The sequence below is a fragment of the Sorex araneus genome, chromosome X, assembly GCF_027595985.1.
Source record: "Sorex araneus isolate mSorAra2 chromosome X, mSorAra2.pri, whole genome shotgun sequence".
NCBI lineage: Eukaryota > Metazoa > Chordata > Mammalia > Eulipotyphla > Soricidae > Sorex > Sorex araneus.
Genome location: NC_073313.1, coordinates 373,680,207 through 373,701,108, shown reverse-complemented (window position 1 = coordinate 373,701,108; position 20,902 = coordinate 373,680,207). Strand labels below are relative to the sequence as shown.

The 20,902-nt window shown below is 64.2% G+C and overlaps 1 protein-coding gene across 1 annotated transcript in view; it reads right to left on the bottom strand.

The window, feature by feature from the left end:
• The window catches only part of CAMKMT (calmodulin-lysine N-methyltransferase), a 160,926-nt gene that overhangs the window by 133,461 nt on the left and 6,563 nt on the right, over positions 1–20,902 (bottom strand). The gene's annotated exons all lie outside the window — the stretch shown is intronic.

The following is a 20,902-nucleotide window of genomic DNA, read 5'->3' as shown; positions in this document are numbered from 1 at the left end:
AGTCACACATATTGGCATTTACACACTCACAGGCATGCACACACCGGCACAGTCATACTGGCGCTTGCACACCCACAGGCACGCACACACCTGCAGTCACACTGGTGCTTGCACACCCGCATGCCACACTTGCAGTCACACACACATGCATGCTTGCACAATGCCGGCAATCACACCGTACATACCCACATACACACATTTGCACACATGCTCCCACACAGAAACAATCCTACCCTACGCACACACTCCTGTGCAGTCACACGCACGCTCACACACCCTGAAGGGAAGGAAGGTCACAGGCTGACTGCCCTGCGGGACGGTGAGGCAGAGGCCCTGAGGCGGTGAGTCCCAGTGTGACCCGGTCCTGTGAAAGGCGGCTCCCCTGTCCCCCCGCTGAGACCCGGGAGCACTAGCCCTGGCTCACGCTGGAGTCTGTCCTGCAGGGTCCTCCCCGGGGGCCTCCTCGTCTGGTGGCCGATGGGGGAGCGTGTGAGGGGGAGTGACAGCGTGAGGGGGAGTGCGAGCAGAGAGGGAGAGCAGGAACCTGTGAGGGAAGGGAGCGTGAGGGGAGCGTGAGGGGCTGGCGGGCGTGCGAGGGAACAGGGACGCTGAGGCCTGTGTGATCCTCATGCACACGGCCCACATGCACACTGGTGGGCAAGTCCCCAGGAAGGTTAGGGCTGATGTTGCTGCGAAGTATCAAACAAAGTTTCAGAGAGCCACAAATAATACACGTCAATTAGTGCTCGTCCTCTGCTGAGTCAGACGCAGGGAATAATGTCAAGAAGTCACCCTGTAATTACTCCAGGCTCCTTGAAACCCCATTTGACATAATCAGCCTGTGACAGCTGCAAGAGGGAGAACGTTCCAGTCTTCTCCCACCAGCACCTCTCCCAGAGCCAGGGGCATCGCCCGCCTCTCAGCACTTCCTGATCTGCCAGTGTGTGCAGGGGGGGGTAATCAGGCTCCGGCTCGGGGTCGAGAGTCTCCAATCAGAGTGGTGGGTTCCGGGGAGGCACATCAGGGACGCTGAGAGGAGAGAGACTGGGGGCAGGCGGGGAGTGGGTCCGCCCGGCTCTCCTCAGTGCCGCCCCCGGCCTCTGGCCGCCTCCTTCCCAGGCCGAGGGCCGAGCAGTCGTCCCAGCAGCAGCCCCGGCCGCTCCGCTGCCTTCGGCCCCCAGCACCTTCAGGGCACGAGCACAGAGAGGCTGGGCGGCCCGTGTCACTGCTGCACAGGAGTGGACAGGAGCTGGGCCTGCCGGGCACTGGCCCAGCAGAGGGGCCGAGGGTGCTAGTGGGACCAGGACAGCAGCCCCTGGGGTCCCAAAAGCACACACCTGTCTGACATCAGGAGGGAACGGGACCCTCACGTGCACGCCTGCTCACACGGCTAGGATGTGGTGGCCCCCACACACAGCGCCCATATACACACACACGGACTGCCACGCATGTGAATTCCCGTGCACACGGCCTGTATGTACACAGATCCTCATGCACACGGCCCACATGCACACAGCCTGGATTCACCTGGATCCCTGTACACATGGCCCACATGCACACCCAGATCCCCGTGCACACAGCTGTATTCACATGCATCCCCACGAATATGGCCCGTGCACACATCTCCGCACACACAACCCTATGCACACAGACCCCTATGTACACGTCCGTGTGCACGCGGATCCCTGCACACACCGCCTGCATGCACAGATCCCCAGGCATACGGATCTCCGCACACACGGACCATGCGTACACAGATCCCTGCGCACACAGCTCTCACACACAGATCTCGATGCACACGGCCCGTGTGCATGACCTGAACATACAGATTCCCACAAACATGGCTCGTGCACATGGCCCTCGAGTACCCCACTGTACTCAGACCTGAGGTGGGGGTGTTGATGGTGTTTTTCTAACATTCCCAAAGTTTCCGAGCTCTTCCTCAGCAGCAGATACAAAGACAACTGACGCCACTTCCGGAAAGGGGAACGTGTTCTCAGCCCAAGCTGCTACGCGGCAGTGACTGCGGGTAAAAATCAGACCTTCCGGAGGAAAAGACAGAGACGAGGAGGCGCAGGAGACGAGGGCCTGGGCACCCAAGCAGGAAGGACCCCCAGGCGCTGCCCGTAGGCAGGCACCCTGGCCCTGGCGCTTCCCCGGCCGCCCGCGTAAAGCTCTCCGGTGCGCCCACTAATCCGCAGCTCCTGCGGGCCGCCCGCCCGCCACCCAGAGTTCATTCCACCGGTCACTTATTTGTCCAGGGAAGCCGAGCTATTTGGAGGGGATAAGCTTCCTGCAAACCCAGCACGGGACTCTATTTATCCAGCCTCAGTGCCGGGAACTGGAGCTTTATTGCAAAGGGTTAGCAGTAAACAAGAACACCTCGGGCGCCGGGGAGGGGCCTGGGACCAATTACATTAATTAAATCACAGGACGGAGCCCCAGGGCTGAACAAGCTGAAGAACAAATTTGCATTAACACCTAGCGCCAGGCGAGCTGGTGGGGGCTGCCGAGCTCCCCTCATTCTCCGCACTGAAGGGGGGCCATTAGCTAAATTCCCCGGCATTGTTTGTCCACTGATGAGCGCTGCCTGCGCCCGCTCTCCTGCACACAGGGAAATTGCCGCCGAAAATAAACAGCTCCCTCTGCAAGCCCAGAAACAAACAGCCTTACCTGAGCCCGCGGCTGGGTCCCTCCCACACGCCTCCCCGGAGCCCACGCTGGAGGGAAGCCCCAGGCAGAGGCCCCACGGGTGGGGGCTGCGGTGGCACCGTGCTCCCCCTGTACATGTGCATATATGTACACACACCCCACGTGCAGACATGCATGTATGTGCAGGCATGAACCCGTGTGCATGCATGCCTGTGCGTGCACACATGTACACATGCACCCCACACGTGTGCACACACGCACACACCCACGTGGCCATGCACAGACACGCAGCATGTCCACAGGCCCCAGAGCACCACCTGCCCAGCCCACCTCACTCCGCTTGGCCCGCCGGGCTACGGGACGGCAGCAGCAGCCCCCAGAGGACCCCAGGCCCCACAGGCCCGCCCGCCCCTGCCCAGTGCTGGCCTGCAGAGGGTGGGTGGACAGGGACGTCCGTCCACTTCCACCTGCAGCCGGGGGAGGGAGGGGCCGCAGGCAGGCGAGGGCAGCGGGGGGCAGGCGCTGCTTCCCAGGACACAGACAGGGTGGCCGGTGGCCGCACAGACGGGAGCGCGGCCGGGCGGGGCCCCTGCAGATGACCAGCTGCGGGCGATGCCTCTGGAAGCTCTGTGCAAGGAGAGGCCCGCGGGCCGCCCCCCGCCCAGCCTGCTGGGCCCCCAGACGTGAGATGGCGCCTCCTGCTGGGGGGGGGGGCAGACGGGCACTGGGAGACTCCGGGCACGGGAGCTGCCGCAGTGCTCGTGAGTCAGTCCTGGGGTCTGTGGTATCTGCTGGGCTCGAGTCGACAGGGAGGCCTAAGAAGGTCATGCGCCCCCCACACACACCCCTATGCACACACAATGCACACGTGCACATCTGCACACATGCCTGCTCATGTACATACTCATGCATCACACACGAGAAGTGCACATGCGTGTGGACACCCGCACACACATGCACACACAAACAACTGCCCGTGACACACATGGACGTGTGGAAGCCTGCACATACACACGAGCAGCATGTGCATGCACACGCACACCCACATCTGCACACACGCAGGAGACGGCGGGCCCATGCTCTGCGCCGTGAGGGCCACTCGGCCGTTTCGCGTGTTTTCAAGCCAACACACGCTGCGCCCTGGTCCCCTCCCAGTGTCCCTGCGGAGAAGGGCTCGAGTGCCCCGCGGGGCCCCTGCGCCCGACAGGGCACCCCCCTTCAGTGCTTCGGCCTTCCCATCTTCCTGGGAAAAGCCGCTAGTTTGGTCACAGGTTCCCGGCTCTTCACGGGCCCCTGGGAGCCCAGGCCACGAGCCGGGAGTGAGGTGCCACAGGACTGGACACGTGCGGGTGCGGGTGCGGGTGTGGGCTGAGCCGTCAGTCTGGGTGCAGGCCTGGATGTGGGAGTGTGTCTGGGCGCTCCCCTACCCGGCGGCTGCTGTGGTGCCCCCAGTGCTCCCAGGGGACCCCAAGGCCCCGCTGGTGACTCTCAGTGAGACGCTCAGCAGGTCGGGAGCTGCCTTGCACGTGGCCGACCCGAGTTTGGTCCCCGGCCCCACGGGGCCCCGAGCACCAGTAACTCCCGAGTGCAGAGCCCGGAGTCTCGGGTGTGAACATGGCGGGTGTGGCCCAAACCCGAACCCCAGGCCTGAGGGCTCCACCAAGGCCTGGGCACTCGGTGTGGGATGCTGGGCCTTGGAGACTGACACAGCTATGGGGGGCAGCGCGGGGAGCTCCCTTTGCCGGGGGTCCACCCTGAAAGACAGACAGGCCCGGGCAGGCCACCGGACGTGACACCCCCACAGCCCGCGACCCTGGCGCCAGAGTCGCACACCAAGGGGCGTGACTCCCAGCACACGCGGTCACTGAGCCAGGCGAGCACGTGAGCGCGGGGCGTGTGGCCCAGACCCGCCTCTGAGGCCAGGGAAGGGGCAGCCTCCGCCGACGGGTGCACGGCTGGGCGCACTCCGAAGGGAGTCTTCCGTGGAGAAGCAATAAATACATTTCCATCTTAAACAGGCTGCTAAGTGCTCTCGGCCTTGTCCGGCATGAATATTCCGCACTCTCAGGAATCTGAATGCAGATCACGGAACCCCACGCCCCAGCCGGGTGAGGCCTTGCCGCTCTGGGGGTCACCATCCGCTCCTTCCACTGTGGCCAGCAGCCGCAGGCGGGCCCGGCACCACACGCTCACAGGGCGGGGAAGGCCAGGCCAGAGTGGCACCAGGGAACGCTGCCTCAGGCCGGCCGTGGTGCTGCTGGCCGGCGCGTGCCACTGCTCCCAGCACGGGGACACGGACGGGACCAGCAGGGCCTGGACGGACGCAGCCCCGCTGCATGCCAGCGACCTCCCGGCTCATGCGCTCCTTAATATTTTATGCGTTTATGTGTTTCCATATAAATCAAGCCCACATATCATATGATGAAAGAAGACACACAGAACCAAAAACACCAAAAACACGTATTCCAGGTGTTGAGAGCATCGGTGCGTTTAAACGCAGTGATTCCAGGTGCCTTGTCAGGTTTAAAAACGAGAGAAGTAAAAGTAACCCACAATCTCGATTCAAATTCCAAATACTCAGATTATATTTAGTATTGCACAAATTCAAAAGACTGTTTTCCTTAGAAACCACATACCCCACACGGCAGTACGTTCACGCTCCTGGGAGCGACCTGGGAGGCCCCAGGGCAAACCCGGGGCAGGACCCCGGCTCCACAGGCCCCGCGGCCCAGAGCACGGCTGCGTGTGACCCAAAACAACAAGAATACTCTAAGTTTTGGGCTGAACGTCCGGGGCTGCGAAAGCTGAGCATGTGAAGGCCCGGTCAGGGGGCCGGGCGGGGCCCAAGGACGCCACCTCAGCCTCAAGGCCGCAGCAGAGGAAAACTTGGCGACGTATTGGCAAAATCAATCGGGTCCTGAGGCCAGAGAGACAGAGCAGTGTGCTGGCTCCCACGCACCCAACTCGGGTTCGATCCCCAGCACCCCCCAGGAGCACCATCAGGGTGATTCCTGAGCACAGAGCCAGGAGTCAGCCCCGAGCACTGCAACATAATCAGCTCCCAGAGGTGGCCAGCGGTCTCTCGCGGCCTTACTTGTCTGCACTCCTGCTTGGAATAAACCGGCTTCTGCAACGCATCTCTGAAAACCCAGCGTGAATGTGATTCAGATAAACTCTAGCAGCAGACGTGACTTAAGAACGGTCTCAGGGCGGCTCCCCGCAGGGAATCATGCGGAGCTACAGGACACAGGGCTAGTGCCTCAGTCCCTGTGCTACCCCTCCGGCCTCTCTTCACAATAACTTGAACAAAAAGTGTGCAGGAACCGGCAGGTAAGCAGGAAGGGACCGAGAACCAGTCAACTCTCCTGCACGAAGGGAAAACAGCAGCGTGCGCCCACCGCGGGCAGGACGGCGGAGGGGCCACTCTCCCCCGAGGGCAGGACGGCCGAGGGGCCACTCTCCCCCGCGGGCAGGACGGCGGAGGGGCCACTCTCCCCCGCGGGCAGGACGGCGGAGGGGGCCACTCTCCCCCGAGGGCAGGACGGCGGAGGGGCCACTCTCCCCCGAGGGCAGGACGGCGGAGGGGCCACTCTCCCCCGAGGGCAGGACGGCGGAGGGGCCACTCTCCCCCGCGGGCAGGACGGCGGAGGGGCCACTCTCCCCCGCGGGCAGGACGGCGGAGGGGGCCACTCTCCCCCGTGGGCAGGACAGCGGAGGGGCCACTGAGGCAACACACTTGTCGTCAGAGACACCCAGAGACGTAAGAGGCGGGTTGTCAAGCCCACACGGGCAGGCCAGAACCCTGCCCGGCAAGCAGGGCCCCTCCCAGGGCACCACAGCACGGAAGGGAGGGAGGGAGGGAGGTGAGCAGGAGCCCATGAGCACCGGAGGCTGAGCCGCAGGGAGCCGGGCCAGCAGGACACGCCCTCTGCTCTTTGAAAGCCAGTGCTGGGGCGAGGCAGAGCTGAGCGCCGGACCTGACGAGCCGGACGCTGGACACTCGGTCCAGGGCTTCGCTCTACAGGAGGCGGGGCCGGGCACACGCGTGATCCACGTGTGGCGTCAGCACCATCACGCACCCGGGAAGCACCACAGGCCACTGGCCACCAGCCCAGCAAGGACGGGCGATGTGGGGAATGGGACCCCCCCTGGGAAGGAAGCAAGAGCCACGGGGGACGCTGGAAAGGTCTGGAGACTCTGGTTCTGGTGCTGACCCCACCCCACAGTGCTCGGGGCGTGGCCAGCGTTCCCGGGGGGTCGCTCTGCAGAGCCAGGCCTGAGCTGGGCTGAGAGACCGCCCAAACCACAAGTTCGCCGCCCGGGCCAGACGCCGACAGCATCTGCCACCGACCGACAGAGCCACGCCCACGGGCCTGTGGCCACCGATGCTGGTGCTTTCACGCAGAGTAACCCCATCCCGGCACAGCCCCCCCCCGTCCGCCCACAGCTGCGCCAACGAGGAACTCGGCACACAGTGCTCCAGGACACAGGCGCGAGGGACGGAGGGGCTCCAGGAGCTCGCAAACCCCCCAACGGCGGAGGGCAGGGTCCCGGCGCCTTGCAGGTCCAGGCGGGGCCCAAGGTCGGCTGCGTGTCTCGCCGTCGTCACTGGCCTCCACGGGGAGTTGAGTCCACGGAAAACGGCACATCTGGCGAATGCACATGATGCCGCAGAGCCGCGGCTCTTATAAAGGCTTTGGAAGAGAAAAGACGGAAACTGCATCTTACGTAACACTCGGGGACGTGTCACTGTGTCACTCTGCGGAGACACCGAGCGCCTCTCGCCGACACGGGGCCGCCCGAGCCACGCATTAACACTTAATTATGCAGATACGCACGCGTCACATTTCTCTTTAAATAATACATGTGCTATGGCTCACAAATTGATATTATTTGGTACAGCATTTGGTTAACTGAAGTAATTATGCAGTGTCTCAGAAGGGTTCCGAGTGATACTGAGCTCGCGCTCTACTGACAGGAGGAGAGTCAGACCTAGACCATTTGCTGCACTATTACGAGCAGCTTAACCAACATTAGTAGCAATTTCTCCTTAAAAACAATATTTGAATTTAAAACATAACACAGCATTATGAGTCCCAGCAGGACCCGGTGTGTGGGGGCTAGAACAGGCCCGAGCCCGAGAGAGCAGCGCAAAGGGCTGCGGGGAGGAAGCTGCACCTCACGCCCCCCCCCCCCCCCCGCAGCCAACGCTCACATTCTGCGCGGCCACTTGAAAAATGTGGAATCATTGTTTTCACAAAATTGAAGACTTTAAACATATAATTCCTTCTCTAAACCAGGATTTCATTATAGATTTCATACACGTTCACAGACACACACGCACAATTTGCTCTATTTACATTAGAAATTTATACAAGTAACACAAAGCACCGAATTCATACAGCAGACTGAGGGACTCACACAAAGTGTAGCTGTTCACTGATCCCTGTGATCTGTGCCTCACGTGTGCACACACAGGCATGCGCACACACATGCACACACATGCATGCACATGCACAGGTGCACATACACGCATGAATGCACACATGTGCAGCCGCACACATGTGCACACACAGATGCACATGCACACACGCGTGCACGCACACAGACATGCATGCGCACGTGGGGGCCAGGACCCTGGCCGGCTGCAGGCCGCCCCTCAGCTCGGTCCTTGACCCTGCACCTGAACCCGCCCGGGACGGCCAGGCTGGCTCCGGGGAAACGGCCCCGTCACAGCGACTGCAGCCAGGGCCGCTGCTCCAGAGGACGCTCGGGGGAGTCGGGACGAAACCGACGGAAAGAAAGCCGACACCTTGGTCCGAATTTTGGGAGACACCGGGAATCAGAAGGAGCCATGAGAGTAGAATTCTGGAGACATGGGCCTGGCCCTAAACAGAGGGTGGACAACAGGGGGTGCGGGGCGGGACCCCATGGGATGGGGGGCCAGGCCCGGGGGGTGGACACGGGGGCAGCTCTGCCTCGGCCCAGGTCACAATCTCGCAGCCCACGTGGGCGGAACGACAGCAGAGTGGGGGGCACTTGCCGGCACCCGGCTCGATCCCAGCAGCACATACGGTTTCCGGAGCCCACCAGAGGGGCCCTGGCTGGCCCCGAGCACTGGGCCATGAGCGCCAGCCTGTCCCAAGGCTCTGCTGACCACTAAGGGCCTCTGCGGCCTCTCCAGGGGACCCAGGGCTGAAGCAGGCTCGATGCAGGGGGCGCCCAAGGCCAGCCCGCCTGCCCCCAGGGGCGGGAGCAGGAACAGCAAAGACCCCCAGGGCCTTCGGGCTGAAGCATCAGGAAGGGGCATCGGGGCAGGCCAGAGGCTGGGCGGTCATGAGCGGTCACACCGGCGCTGAGGAGTGGGAGGGCCCAGGGCTCGTCTGCTCCCCCCTCGAGCTCGTCTGGCCACGAGACGCCACAGACCAGACAACGGGCCGTGTGAGCACCAGGCCAACAGGGCGAGTCGGAGGGGCCAGGAAGGTCCGGTCCTTCTCTCTCCACCCCCTCCGGACAGCTCCGGCCAGGGACCCCCCAAACATCCCTCAGGGAGTCACTCACTTTAAGAGCGGCTAAAGCCTAACTTCTATGTCCACTGCAGCACGATCCACAGCAGCAGAATCTGGGGACAAGTGCCCGAGAGCAGACGACCGGGCGATGCCAGCACACGGCACAGCTACACGGTGGGACACTACGCAGCCGTCAGGAAAAACGGAGTCAGGAGATCTGCTTACAGACAGATGGACGTGAAGAGCACCAGGCTGGGGGGAAGGAGTCGGAGGAGAGGACAGACAGAGTGGCTGTCCAGCTCTGGGATGTAAGGAGCAAGGCACGAGACCGTCACCCAAGGACAGTGGACATGAGGGCCAGGAGGACTGGCCCACGGCTGGAAGCTGCCACAAGTGGATGGACGGCAGTTAGGACAGGGGAGGGGCCACTGTGACCACGGCAGTTGGAAATGACCGCTCTGGACAGGAACCAAGCGCTGAAAGGAGGGAAAGTGACTCGCATGATACCCTTTCAGTACCAGCCCTGCAACCACAGTGCGCAGAAAGAACGAGAGACAGAGAGGCAGAGAGAGACAGAGACAGAGAGAGGGAGAGAGACAGAGACAGAGAGAGGGAGAGAGGGAGAGAGACAGAGACAGACACAGAGGACAGAGAGACAGAGAGAGGGAGAAAGACAGAAACAGACACAGAGGACAGAGAGAGAGACAGACAAACAGAGAGAGGGAGGGAGAGAGGGAGAGAGCGAGGCAGACAGGGAGAGAGAGAGAGGGAGAGAGAGAGAGAGAGGGAGGGAGAGAGACAGAGACAGACACAGAGGACAGAGACAGAGAGAGGGAGAGAGACAGAGACAGACACAGAGGACAGAGAGAGACAGACAGAGAGAGGGAGGGAGAGAGGGAGAGAGCGAGGCAGACAGGGAGAGAGAGAGAGGGAGAGTGGGGGGACAGAGAGGCAGAGATGAGGGGGGGTGCCTGCCATGGGGGGCCGGGGCAGGGGGGGGGGAAGGAGGGAACCGAGATTGAGGGTGGGACACGTGCGCTGGTGGAAACCCAATCGTGGATAACTTTGTATCTCACGGCGGTTTTATAAAGAATAAATAAATGATGAATAAAGCAGAGGCCCGTAACTGAAAAACAAGACGAAAGAGGCTAAAATCTAGAAGGACGAAATTCACGGTGAAGACCCCAAAGGGTCGCAAGGCCGTGCTCCGAGACGCACCTGGAACCCAGCCCCCGCGGACAGAGGCCTTTCCCCTGTGCTCCCAGCAAAGCCTCGGGCCTCCAGCACAGGCCAGCAACCACAGGCGCTGGGCGTCCCGCACGCAGCGCCGAGGCGACCCTCCAGGGAGCACTGTTACAGAGAGCAGGGACTCTGCTCAGACCAAGGAGGCCGCGCCTGGGCTCCCTCGAGGCTCTGGAAGCAGGGCCCGGGGACGCAAACGCCGGCGAGCTCAGCGCGTGACCCTGGCCGGTTCCTGCTCTACGCCACCAGACAGGCGTCACCAGGAGAGGGGCGGGGCCGCACCTCTCGCGGCTGTTTCTAAGCCCGGGAGCCCACTGGCCGCCCAGCCCTGCGGGTCTCCGGCAGGCCCCAGAGCAGGCCGAGCGTCCCGGCGGGGCCCCGGGCGTTTCTCCCGTGTGTGCAGAGCTGACGCCACGCCCCGGGTGCCGGGGGCCGCTGGGAAGCCCCGCCCTCCCCTTGGACACGGCCACCGCCTGACGAGGGGAGGTGGGCAGGGACGCGTCGGCCCGGGTGGCCCGGGGTCCACAGGCCTGGGTCCGTCAGCCAACGCCGTGGCCAGGTGCCGGGGGAGCTGTGAGCACTGAGTCCAGGCGAGAGCACGTGAGCCGGCCCGGCCCTGGGACATGAGGCCACGCCCCACCGCTGCCAGGACGAGGGAGTCGCCACGGGGCAAGGAAGACGCGTCCACGCAGGCGGGTGTGGCTGACCGGCCAGCGAGCGCAGGGAGGGTGGGAGCAGGACGATGAGCACGGGTCGGGTCGGGGGCTGGCGGGGCCCTGCGGGCTGGGGGCACCGAGTCCAGCAGGAACGGAGCCCGGGTGGGCCGGGAGGGCTGGCAGCCTCCCTCACGGCGGGCCCCGAGGCCTCCCCCGATGCCCGCACCCGGTCTCTGCCTCACCGCTGCCGGTCACTGCAGGGCACCCCTTGGCGCGCCGCCCGCCGCACACCCAGGGCCCGGCTGCTACTCCCCTCAAGGACCCCCACCCGTTTCTCCAGGGTAGGACGCAGCTTAGAACCCTGTGACCTATGACCTCTGACCCCATGGCCCCCTCACCTGCGGCCAGCACTGCAGCTGCTATCCCTGAGTGAGACACAACGGCCGCGCCCAGGGGTCGGCCAGTGGAGAAACCGAGCCAGGAAGGACTGCTGTCAGGCCACGAGCAGCTGTCCACTGTGTACCCAACACCCGCCGTCCACCCACCCCGATTCACCCACCCGCCAGGGCACCCACGACCATCGCCCACCCACCTGCCGTCCGCCCACCATCCACGGTCACCAACTGTCCATCTGTCCACCACCAGCCGTGTCCATCCTCCCTCCCAAGGCAGCGGCCCCTCTGTGCCTCAGCTTTGGTCCAGCCCCACGTCCACAGGGCCTGGGCCGACACTGAGACCGAGCGCCAGGAGCTGCTCGCCTGCCCACCCTCTGCCGTGGACGGGAGCCTGACCCAGCTACGCAGGAGGAAGCCCCAGCCCAGGCGGGCCCGGCCCCGCCTCCAGCACGGGGCAGAAGGGAGGCCGGGGCGGACGGGGAGGCGGGCGGGGCGAGTGCCCACGCGGGGAGGCCCTGGGAGGCCCCGCTGGACAGGGCAGGGGGACACAGCGCGGCCGGGCATGCACGCGGACCCACGCGCACTGCCAGTGAGTCACCACCGGTGTTAAAAATAGTGAGCGCCTGAGCAGGTCTGCGAGAAGCGCAGATAATTAGCCTGAAAAATAACCCAAATTAACGGGCTGTGGGAACTTGGGGAAATTTGTTCCAGGAACTTCAAAAGATCATGATCTAAGATCAGTGCGTTCCGGAGCAGCGGAGAGGAATTCTAAAGAGCAGCACAGGTGGATTATAATTTACCACACAGAGGCGTCTGTAATGAGGCTCCCCGAGAAAACCCAGGACATCGGCAGGCGCAAGCCCGTCAGAGGCCGTGGCTGGGAGGGTCTCCGGAGCCCCGCGGCCGGCCACCCGCAGCGAGAGGACCCCCCCGCCCCGGGACAGACTCAATCCAAGGCCTGGAGGGCGGGGGGTGCTGGTGGGCCCGGGGGATGCGGCTGTTCCCCCCAAGAGGAGTCGCCCCTTAGGACGCCAACCCGGGCTCCCTCCGGGCAAGGTCAGTCTCCTCCACGCAGGCCCTGGCCCGGCCCCCGTCAGCTCCAAAGAAACAGGGAACAGGCTCGGGGCAAGAGAGGTGGGGCTGACCCCGGCCACGCACAGGACCCCCGAGACCACCACAGTCAGGGGTGTTGGCCTGGGCGGGAGAGTCTGGGCCGGAAGGAGGGGCAGGGCAGAGGGCATGTGAGGTCGGGGCCATAGGGGCCCCCAGTGAGGGTCGGGCAGTGAGGGTCCGGGGCAGTGAGGGTCGGGGCAGTGAGGGTCGGGGCAGTGAGGGTCGGGCAGTGAGGGTCCCGGGCAGTGAGGGTCGGGGCAGTGAGGGTCGGGGCAGTGAGGGTCAGGGCAGTGAGGGTCGGGGCAGTGAGGGTCGGGGCAGTGAGGGTCGGGGCAGTGAGGGTCCCGGGCAGTGAGGGTCGGGGCAGTGAGGGTCGGGGCAGTGAGGGTCGGGGCAGTGAGGGTCGGGGCAGTGAGGGTCCCGGGCAGTGAGGGTCCCGGGCAGTGAGGGTCGGGGCAGTGAGGGTCGGGGCAGTGAGGGTCGGGGCAGTGAGGGTCGGGGCAGTGAGGGTCGGGGCAGTGAGGGTCCCGGGCAGTGAGGGTCGGGGCAGTGAGGGTCGGGGCAGTGAGGGTCCCGGGCAGTGAGGGTCGGGGCAGTGAGGGTCCCGGGCAGTGAGGGTCGGGGCAGTGAGGGTCGGGCAGTGAGGGTCCCGGGCAGTGAGGGTCGGGGCAGTGAGGGTCCCGGGCAGTGAGGGTCGGGGCAGTGAGGGTCCCGGGCAGTGAGGGTTGGGGCAGTGAGGGTTGGGGCAGTGAGGGTCGGGGCAGTGAGGGTCGGGGCAGTGAGGGTCGGGGCAGTGAGGGTCGGGCAGTGAGGGTCCCGGGCAGTGAGGGTCGGGGCAGTGAGGGTCCCGGGCAGTGAGGGTCGGGGCAGTGAGGGTCGGGGCAGTGAGGGTCGGGGCAGTGAGGGTCCCGGGCAGTGAGGGTTGGGGCAGTGAGGGTCGGGCAGTGAGGGTCCCGGGCAGTGAGGGTCCCGGGCAGTGAGGGTTGGGGCAGTGAGGGTCGGGCAGTGAGGGTCCCGGGCAGTGAGGGTCGGGCAGTGAGGGTCGGGGCAGTGAGGGTCCCGGGCAGTGAGGGTCGGGGCAGTGAGGGTCGGGGCAGTGAGGGTCCCGGGCAGTGAGGGTTGGGGCAGTGAGGGTCGGGCAGTGAGGGTCCCGGGCAGTGAGGGTCCCGGGCAGTGAGGGTTGGGGCAGTGAGGGTCGGGCAGTGAGGGTCCCGGGCAGTGAGGGTCGGGCAGTGAGGGTCGGGGCAGTGAGGGTCCCGGGCAGTGAGGGTCGGGGCAGTGAGGGTCGGGGCAGTGAGGGTCCCGGGCAGTGAGGGTCGGGGCAGTGAGGGTTGGGGCAGTGAGGGTCGGGGCAGTGAGGGTCGGGCAGTGAGGGTCGGGGCAGTGAGGGTCGGGGCAGTGAGGGTCGGGGCAGTGAGGGTCGGGGCAGTGAGGGTCGGGGCAGTGAGGGTCCCGGGCAGTGAGGGTCCCGGGCAGTGAGGGTCGGGGCAGTGAGGGTCGGGCAGTGAGGGTCGGGCAGTGAGGGTCGGGGCAGTGAGGGTCCCGGGCAGTGAGGGTCGGGCAGTGAGGGTCGGGGCAGTGAGGATTGGGGCAGTGAGGGTCGGGGCAGTGATGGTCCCGGGCAGTGAGGGTCAGGGCAGTGAGGGTCAGGGCAGTGAGGGTCGGGCAGTGAGGGTTCGGGCAGTGAGGGTCCCGGGGCAGTGAGGGTCCTGGGCAGTGAGGGGCCTGCGTGAGGGTCCTGGGCAGTGAGGGGCCTGTGGTGAGGGCCGTAGTGCCCCCGGCCTCCCGGTGTCCAGCCCCACAGCCTGAGCCCGGCAGCCCCACCTGCTGTCTCTGGTGCTGATCTGCCTGGGTGGGCCAAGAAGCTGCTTGGGAGACGCCCAAAGTGCTCACTGCTGTGGTCAGGCATCCTACTGCAAACACGCGTGTTCGCGCTCATCTCAGCCCCGTGCCCAGGCTGTGGCCTGGGGCCCCGGCAACCCTGACAATCCCTCACACCCGCCTTGTCCTGACCCCCCGTCCACGACCCGGTGGATTCACCTGCCTCGGCCCAACTTCAGCCCAGAGGCCGCCCACCCTGGGCAGGGGGGCGCAGAGGGGCTCGGCCCCCCACACCGGGACCTGCGGCCAAGCCCCTCCTAGCCGCCGTGCAGGGAAGGGCCCCCTGCACCAACACCTGGGGACGGGAGCCGGGGGACAGACGCAGGAGGACAGGCAGGGGGGCCCGGGCGGGCTCGGCAAGGAAGCTGCCAGCCGAGGCGAGGGGCCCTGGCAAGGATGGCCTGGCGCTGGCCGGGCGGAGCCTGAGGCCGCGTGGCCAGCGTGAGACGAAATGACGCTCGTCTCCTTCACAGCGAGTGGCAGAACCTCGGGAAGCCACAGACGCACACGGAGAGGGCGAGGCCGCACGCCCGCCCCAGCACGCCCCTGCACGGCCCCAGCTCACACCAGGCCCAGGCCCAGGCCCTGGGAGGGCCCCCAGACCACAAGCACGTGGTGGACGTCCACACGAAAGGGACACAGACGAGCCTGTCCCGGAAGCCCCGGCCTGGAATTCTGGTGCACCAGGACACGGACCTGCCCAGGGTTTCCTCGGGGCGGGGCGGGGCACCTGGGTGCAGACAGGCTGCGTCCTGCGGAGCTGGACGGTCCCCCCCCCCCCCGAGTCCTTGCCCAGTGTCACTCGGGTGGGGAAATGCCGTGACAGGGATAGAGCAGGCTGTCACTCGCGGTGAGTCGGGAGCAGCTAGGCGGGATCACGTGAAGCAAACTAGGTCAGGAAGCGAGAGAGGGTCTCGGCGTCCCCGGCAGGGCCCCGGGAGCAGAGCGTGTGGGCAGGACGGGACGGGACGGAGCCCCAGGGGAGGGGAGCCCAAATCCTTCTCTCTGGTCTCAAAAACAGCAACTTTCACCCAAGACTAGACAAGGTCCACGAACCGCAAGAAACACGCCAAGTCCACAAGGCTGAAGGGCGGGGAGGGCGGGCTGGCCCCGCCCCGCCAGAGCTGCCGGCCCCTGAGGCAGTTCCGCCCCCTCACAGGGCCGGCCCCCATGAGCGTTTAAGAAGAATCACGGGGGCTGGAGCGATAGCACAGTGGGTAGGGCTCTTTCCTTGCACGCAGCCGACCCGGGTTCGATTCCCAGCATCCCATATGGTCCCCTGAGCATCGCCAGGAGTAATTTCTGAGTGCAGAGCCAGGAGTAACCCCTGAGTGTCTCCAGGTGTGACCCAAAAAGCAAAAAAAAAAAAAAAAAGAATCACGTTCCACAGACGTAGGGCCATCAGCAAACGTCCCACCGGAGACAGACGACACAGCGGGGGCCCCCCAGGGGGGTGGGCGGGCCGGATGCCACATGCCTCACACGTTACATGCCACACGCCCCACACGCCCCATGCTGCACGCCACACGCCCCACACACCCCACACCACATACCCCACATGCCACGAGCCCCACGCACCCCATGCTGCACGCCACACGCCACACACGCCACACACCACACGCTCGCCCCCCCACATATAGCACACATGCAGACCACATGCCTGTCCCCACACTCCCCAGGCCCCGCACACACTTGAGCCAGCGTGGGCCCCCGCCCTTCAGAGCAGTGGCAGACGGTGAGTCGAGCGTTCTACACACACGGACACACACTCCCAGGTACAAGAAATCTCCCCTTGGGGGCTGGCACAGCAGGGAGAGCGTTTGCCTTTCACGCGGCTGACCCAGGTTCGAGTCCCAGCATCCCATATGGTCCCCTGAGCACCGCCAGGGGTAGTTCCTGAGTGCAGAGCCAGGAGTGACCCCTGAGCATCGCCGGGTGTGACCCAAAAAGGAAAAAAAAAAAGAGACACTGGCCGACACTGGTTCCAGCCGTGTCTGAAACGCACCCAGTTCTCCTCTGACCGGAACTGTGGGCCGGGTCGGCTGCTGCCCGGGCTCTTCCGTCCTCTGGTGCTGCGCGTGGTCAGAGGAACCAGCGCAGGGCGGCCTGGTCCATGTGTGTCCACGTGTGTCCCTGCGCTCCCTTCCACCTGGGCTGCGCCTCACTCCCACTGCCGCAGGAGCCCCTCCCTGAGCACTGGCTCCCCACAGCAACAGACACATGGCTGCACCTGCCGTGCCCGCACCTGTCTGCACCTGTCTGCACCTGTCTGCACCTGTGCCCGCATCTGTGCCCACACCTGTGCCCGCACCTGTGCCCACACCTGTGCCCGCACCTGTCTGCACCTGTGCCCGCACCTGTCTGCATCTGTGACCACACCTGTGCCCACATCTGTGCCCGCACCTGTGCCCGCACCTGTCTGCACCTGTGCCCGCACCTGTGACCGCACCTGTGCCCGCACCTGTCTGCACCTGCCGTGCCCACACCTGTGCCCGCACCTGTGCCCGCACCTGTCTGCACCTGTGACCGCACCTGTGACCGCACCTGTGACCACACCTGTGCCCACACCTGTGCCCACACCTGTGCCCGCACCTGTGCCCACACCTGTGCCCGCACCTGTCTGCACCTGTGACCGCACCTGTGACCACACCTGTGCCCACACCTGTGACCGTACCTGTGACCGTACCTGTGACCACAACTGTGCCCGCACCTGTGCCCTCACCTGTGCCCACACCTGTGCCCGCACCTGTGACCACAACTGTGCCCGCACCTGTGACCACACCTGTGCCCGCACCTGTCTGCACCTGTGCCCGCACCTGTGACCACACCTGTGACCACACCTCTGCCCACACCTGTACCCGCACCTGTGCCCACACCTGTGACCACACCTGTGACCACACCTCTGCCCACACCTGTACCCGCACCTGTGCCCACACCTGTGACCACACCTGTGCCCGCGCCTGTGACCACACCTGTCCGCACCTGCCCGTGCCCCGCCGGCCCACACCCCTAGGTGCACCCGGGAGTCACAATGAGGAGCGTGTGACAGCAGAGGGGACGCTGCCTGCTGAGGCCACGTGCTGGTCCTCCAGGGCTGATGTGGCCACCAACAAAGCCATCGGCCCGGCCCCAGGGCCCAGCACAGGGCCGCGACAGCCCCGTCTGGGAAGGCCGGGGGCCCAGCCCGACAGCACACGCAGTGGCGCCAGCCCTGACACGGGCCGCCGGGAGAGGGGCCACAGCAGTCCCGGGGGGCTCGGGCGGGGTCTCGGCTGCTGCCGATTCTGGGGCGCAGCGAGACGGGAAAAGGAGTCCCACCGTGTATCCGGACTTGAGGGCGGCCCAGGGCTGCGTGGGTTAGGACGGGGACAGGGATGAGGACGGCGGGGAGCAGGGGTGAGGCTGGGAGGGAGCAGGAGTGAGGCTGGAAGAGCAGGGCCTAGTAGGAGCAGGGGTGAGGCGGGGGAGCAGGAGCAGGCTCCACACGGGGCTCCACGCCCGGCCACGGGCAGTGTCCAGCACCGGGAGCCGGCCGCACGTCCAGATTGTCGCTCTCGGCCCCTGCCCTGCGCCTGGCCGGAGCCGCGTCTTGCAACTAAATGTTTGCAACAAAGAAATCGCAACTTTCTTTCAAAATGACTTAAAGCCCCGCGGGTCCTAGACGGCGGGTGGTGTGAGGGGTGGTGTGAGCGCCCGCCTGTCCACACGGTCCGCTCGCCCCGCTCGCCCCGCTCGCCCCTGCTGTCTTCCCGGGCTCAGAGCTGCTGGGAGGGTGGGGGGGGGTGCCGGTGTCCCCCGCCCGGAGAGAGCGCTGTTCCCCCGACCGGGACTGAGTCTCTCACTGATTGGAAGAAACCCAGAGGGCCGGGTCACGCTTCCCCGCGCAGAGGAGAGGAGCCGCGGGCAGTGCTCCGGGCGCCCTCTGCTGGGGAGTCTGGGGCAGGACCCGCACAGGCCGGGGCGCTGGGCCTGAGTCCCGGCTGGCTGGGGTCTCTGAGCTTCCGTCAGCCGCTGCCTCCAGCCCCCCCAGGCCCCTCGGAGGCTCCGGGATGGAGCAGGCCCGGGGCCCCGGGGCCGGGGGCCACAGAGACGACGCGGGGGCTCGCGGTGCGTGCCGATGCCGGGTCTCGGCCCCCAGCCCCAGCTCCCCAGGCCGGGGCCCGCGGGAGCCGATGTCGGGCGCCCAGAGCAGAGCCCAGACCTCTGGGCAGCCAGAGCCCGACGCCCCGGGAGGAAGGCGAGAGGCCGGCCTGCCCCCACCGGGACGGACAGGCCTGTGCCCACCGCTCTCCGGGGAACAAGCACGGTCTGAGCCCTTGAGGACAATCGGGCGCCCCCGACACCCCCGGGCTCAGCCCTGGGTCTCCGGCGATCAGAGGCCGCGAGCACTGCTCCGAGAGCACTGCTCCACAAGCTCTGGGAGGGCCAGGCCTCTCGCCCCAGAACACACTCAGGCTGCCCCCGAGAAGGAAGATTCAGGCGCAGCTGGAGCCCCCCAGGGCTGTTCCTCAGGGACCACCCGCACCGCGGGCAGGGCCTCCTGGGCAGACAGCACCTGCTCGTGCCACCCGAATCCGCATCCCAGCCAGGGCCCTGTGGCGCCCAGGGCCAACAGCGAGACTCGCCCTCCACAGGGACGGGGACCAGAGAGCGGCCAAGGGCAGACAGGAACCGGACCGGGAAGTGGAGAAACAACCATTCCAGATTTTCTTCTGGAAAGCCGTCACGGCTTCCTCAGAGGCTCAGATGCACAGACAACAAACTAGAGAGCACTGCAATACGGCACATAACAACACTGGAGTCACAGCAAGAAGCGTTTCGGGTGTACGCTGCTCTCTGAAGAAGCAGCCAGACTCAGCAGGGAGGAAGGCAGGGCCGTCAGCGAGAGCAGCAGCAAGACGCCAAAGCCCAGAGTTGCTCTGACCTGCGGTGTCTCTCCACCACACACACCTCACACACACCTCGGACCATACCACACTTTACTCACACCTCAGTCACACCTCGCACTTCCCAGGTCACCTACACGTCACCTGCACCTCACTCACCTCACACATCTCAGACACACACACACCACATCTCACCTACCTCAGCCATCACTCACACCTCACCAACCAGCTCACTCACCTCACATACACCACACACACACACACACACACACCATCTCACCTACCTCAGCCATCACTCACACCTCACCAACCAGCTCACTTACCTCACATACACCACACACACACACACACACATACCCCACATCTCACCTACCTCAGCCTTCACTCACACCTCACCAACCAGCTCACTCACCTCACATACACCACACACACACACACACACACACCATCTCACCTACCTCAGCCATCACTCACACCTCACCAACCAGCTCACTCACCTCACATACACCACACACACACACACACACACAACATCTCACCTACCTCAGCCATCACTCACACCTCACCAACCAGCTCACTCACCTCACATACACCACACACACACACACACACACACACACACACACACACACTACATCTCACCTACCTCAGCCGTCACTCACTCCTCACCAACCAACTCACTCACCTCACATACACCACACACACACACACACACACACACACCCCTCACACACATCACTCACACCACTTGGACCCACCTTAGGTGTCACTCACACCTCACTTGGCCACACATCACTCCCCTCACATACCTCATTCACACCTCCGACCACACACACTAACCACATCTCACTCACCTCACACCTCACACTTCACCAGATACACCTCAGTCACCTCATATAATTACATCTCACTCACACACACACACACACACACACCTCACATACACTCACAACTCACTGGTCACACTTCACACACCTCACACACTTCACACACACCTTATATTTCACATACCACTGCAGTGTACAAAAACTCCCTGACCCCTCTACTTAGTACAACTCACTGTCACTGTCACTGTCATCTGTTGCTCATCAATTTGCTCGAGTGGGCACCAGTAATGTCTCCATGGTGAGACTTGTTACTGTTTTTGGCATATTGAACACGCCATGGGGAGCTTGCCAGGCTCTGCCGTGCAGGCGAGATACTCTCGGTAGCTTGCCTGGCTCTCGGAGAGGGATGGAGGAATCGAACCCGGGTCTGTCGTGTGCAAGGCAAATGCCCTACTGCTGCGCCATCTTTCCAGCCCATGCACATATATACACCAGGAAAATAATTTAACAAGCACATTTTTCCTTTCTTTGTTCCCTCACCTACCTGCCCCGTCCTCAAAATACATCCAACAAAGCACAACTTGCTTTATGACATAAATTTAAAAATCCATTTGCTTATAGTTTTCCAGGTAATAAATAAAACCTATTATTTCTGGGGAAATAATTTAGTAACCTGGAAAATTCAGTTCTCATGTAGCTCCATCCCCATAAATAAGCACATTTAATCTATGTAAGTCTTAC